A 3,618-nucleotide genomic window follows, 5' to 3' on the forward strand; every position below is an offset into this window, starting at 1 on the left:
GCTGGTCTCGAACTCACAGAGATCCACCTGCCTCTGCCTCCCGAGTGCTGGGATTAAAGGCGTGCGCCACCACCGCCCGGCTCATCTGTTACCTTCTAACCCCCTACAATATGAAGTAGTCATGGCCGTAGAATCTTCACGCAGGTGTGGCCTTTTGGCGTTGGGGAATGTCAGTCCCCAGTACAATTTCAGGAGGAAGATCTCTCTTGCCCTTAAAATTGTTTTAAGTGGGGTGAAAACGATAGGGAGAGAATAAAGTATTCCTGGGAGTTTGGCTATGGGTTCCCAAGATCTGTGTTTGAACATTCCCACAGTAGCCATTTACATGATTTGGTGACTGCCTCTCAGTGTCCATTTCAGAAGACCGGTAAGAATGTTTGCACTGTGGAATATTATTGTAAGATGCGTTACATTTGTTCATGCGGTGGAATATTTGTTCAATGCTGCAAAGATGTGTTTCATTGTTTATGCTGCATTTGTTAACTCTGTGAAGCTGTATTACCTTGCCTGTCTAAAACACCTGGTGGTCTAGTGACGCACTGAATGGCCAATAGCCAGGCAGGAGAGAGATAGGAGGAGCTTCCAGGCAGAGAGAATAAATAGGAGGAGAAATCTGAGCGGAGAAAATCAAGAAACGAGAACAGGAGGAGAGGAGAACCTCAAGGGCCAACCTCCCAGCTAGAGAAACAAAGGAAGATCTACAGAAATAGAGAAAGGTTTAGCCCAGAGGCCAAAGGTAGATGCTATCATTTAAGTTAAGGAAAGCTGGCTAGAAACAAGCCAAGCTAAGACTGAGCATTCATAGGAAGTAATACACCTCCGTGTGTGTGATTTATCTGGGTGCTGGGCCCCCAAAGACTAAAGAGTAAAAACAAAAAACAACCAACAACAGTTTTTAGTCCTATTCTTTTGTAGCCCAGGCTGGTCCCAGACTCCTTATGTAGCTGAGGAAACACCTTGAACCTTTGATATCTCTTTCCCAGTGCTGAGACAGGAGGCAGGCATCGCCACCAAACTGGTCCCTACTCTGCTGGGGGATGGAACCCAGCACTTCCTGCGTGTTAAACAGTCTCTCCACCGACTCCCATTCCCAGCCCTATACTGTTGTATAGCGTTCATTTGTGTGTGTGCCCTGTGGTTCCCATGAGAGGGTCAGAGGACTCAGGTCCACAGGTTTAGAGGCAAGCCCTTGGGCCCACTGAGCCATTCTGACCTCCCTATCCGGGAGTTCTGTACTTCCCTGGCAACTGTGGCTGGCTCTTCTGTGATACAAGCTCTTCCACACAGTGAGAGTTTCCGTCACATCTTGGCCCATCTGCCACTCACCACTGGCCCAAGGGGGTTCCTCTGTCTTGAACTTGGCTTTGAAAAACCACTCCGAGGCTGGGTGTGGTTTCAATTCCAGCACTCAGGAGGCAGAGACAGAATCTCTGGGAGTTTGAGGCCAGCCTGGTCTACAGAGTGAGTTCCAGGGCAGCCAGAGCTATATATTGAGAGATCCTGTCTCAAAATAAAGAAAGACCAAAAAAAAAAAAAACAAAAAAAACCCCACTAACCTGAGCCACAGAAACCTCTTCTGTGTGTGATGGGTAGGCTAGCGACCTAGGTGTTTTGTTATAGTCCCTTAATGCTGACCCATACAGTATGTGTGCTTGCTTCTGTGTGCCTCTCTCAAGCCTGTGTTCAGGGCTAGGGAGACGATTCAGTTGGGAAAGTGTTTGCTCTGTGTGCAAACATGATGGCCTGGGTTTGCACTCCAGCACCCGGATAAAACCAAGAAAAGTGGTAAAATGTGCTGGCCCGAGAGACAGTACACCTACTTCCTACAGATGTGACGGTATCCGTCCTGTGGCTTCCTGAATGGGTGAAAGGGCATGTGAGTTTGTGGCTTTAGATGTTGCCCAGTTGCTGACAGGAGCAGCCTGTGCTGGTAAAGTCAGGTGCTCAAAGTTGGCATGAAAGGGCTTTTCTTAAAAAATTCAGAGGCGTGGGCCAGCGAGTTGGCTCCACAGGTAAAGAAAGATGCTTGCAGTCAGGCCTGACACCTGAGTTCGATTTCCACATAGTGGAAAGAAAGGACAGATTCCTGCAAGTTGCCCTCTGACACCCACATGCATGCCGTGGGACACACACACGTGCGCGTGTATATATACACATACATACATACACAACATAAAGTAACTAAATAAATGTCATTTTTTTTTTATTTGTAAGGTTTCAGATGCTGATCTTTCCCCAAAACGGTGCAGGGGTCTAGGGATTAAAAAAAAGAGAGAGAGAGAAACAGAGGAAGGCATGGGGAGAAAGGGAGGGAGGGAGAGATGGACGAGAAAGGCAGAAGGAGAAAAGGAGGAGAGACTCTCTGAGCGGCAACTCACTGCTTGGATCCCAGCACTTGGGGCTGAGCCAGGTCCTGTGTAGTGGAATTCTGGAAGAGTCGTATCGCGGGTAAACATCAGAATAAAATAGGTATTTTCTAGAAGTGCTCAGACCTTGGAGAGCATGGTGGAAAATGGCGATTGTTCTCTGTGATTTAGGGAGCTGTTTCCCTGAAGGCACTGCACAGCCTTGGCATGGCTTTAGTCACCAGATGTCCCGGCACAACTCGAACATCTCGCGTTACTGGGTGCTGCAAACAATGCCCACTGAGGACTGAGGTTGTGGGGTGGGGGTGTGTGTGACATTTTCCTTCAGGAAACAGATTAGATCAAGGCTTTGGTATGAGGAACTTGTTCCCAAAAACAGCTTTTGTGCGACCATCAATAAATACGCTTTGCACAGCTGTTTGAGTTCCCTGAGGCTGGACCCCAGCTGTCTCCGAGCCTGGAACACAACCTGGAGTGACCAGCTCCAAAACACTGACTTTCATGGGTTGCAGGGTGGCAAGAGGGAAAAAAAGATGGAGGGAGGAAGGGAGGGAGGGAGAGAGAGAAAGAGAGAGAGACAGAGATGAGAGACCAAGAAACAGAGGAGAAGAAATACGGCGTACTTCTGTCAAATTCTGCCTCTACTCTTCTATAGCTGATGGTCCTGGGCAACTGGGATCGGTTTTCTTGCCACCCACCCCTGTTGTATCGGGTCTGGATTCACGCGGGTCCTTGGGAAGAAGACACAGGGGCGCTCTTGGAAGAATTTTTAGCCTTTCCAGCTGCAGGGGGTCAGCCTCCATTGAATCTACTCATCGCTTCTTTGCAAAGGGCTTTTTTTTTATTGTTACACAGTTCATATTTTTAGCAAGTCAATTTCTGTCTACCCACACCTCTTATCCAAGACAGTGCCAATGCAAATTCTCCAAATCACAGGACATTTCAGTGTGCTGAGTCCTCCTGTAACCAGGTTTTGCAAAGGCTTTGAACCTTTAGGAAACACTCAGATAAGATTTACATACTTCAAACAGAAGGTAGCAGAGACAAAAGGTAGCAGTCAGAAAAGATGAAGGCTAGGTGCTAACACTCCGAAATCAAACCAGCCACACCCCTCCATCCATAAACTAGAGGCTGACGATGCCCTGTGTTGAGGTTATTTAGAAAAAGCTGGCTGCCGCGGTGACTCAGTGGGTACAGTATTTCCTGGACATGGAGCGTGTGTCTGTGATCTCAGCACTACTGAGATCAGATG

This window comes from Microtus ochrogaster, unplaced genomic scaffold (genome assembly GCF_000317375.1).
Source record: "Microtus ochrogaster isolate Prairie Vole_2 unplaced genomic scaffold, MicOch1.0 UNK74, whole genome shotgun sequence".
NCBI lineage: Eukaryota > Metazoa > Chordata > Mammalia > Rodentia > Cricetidae > Microtus > Microtus ochrogaster.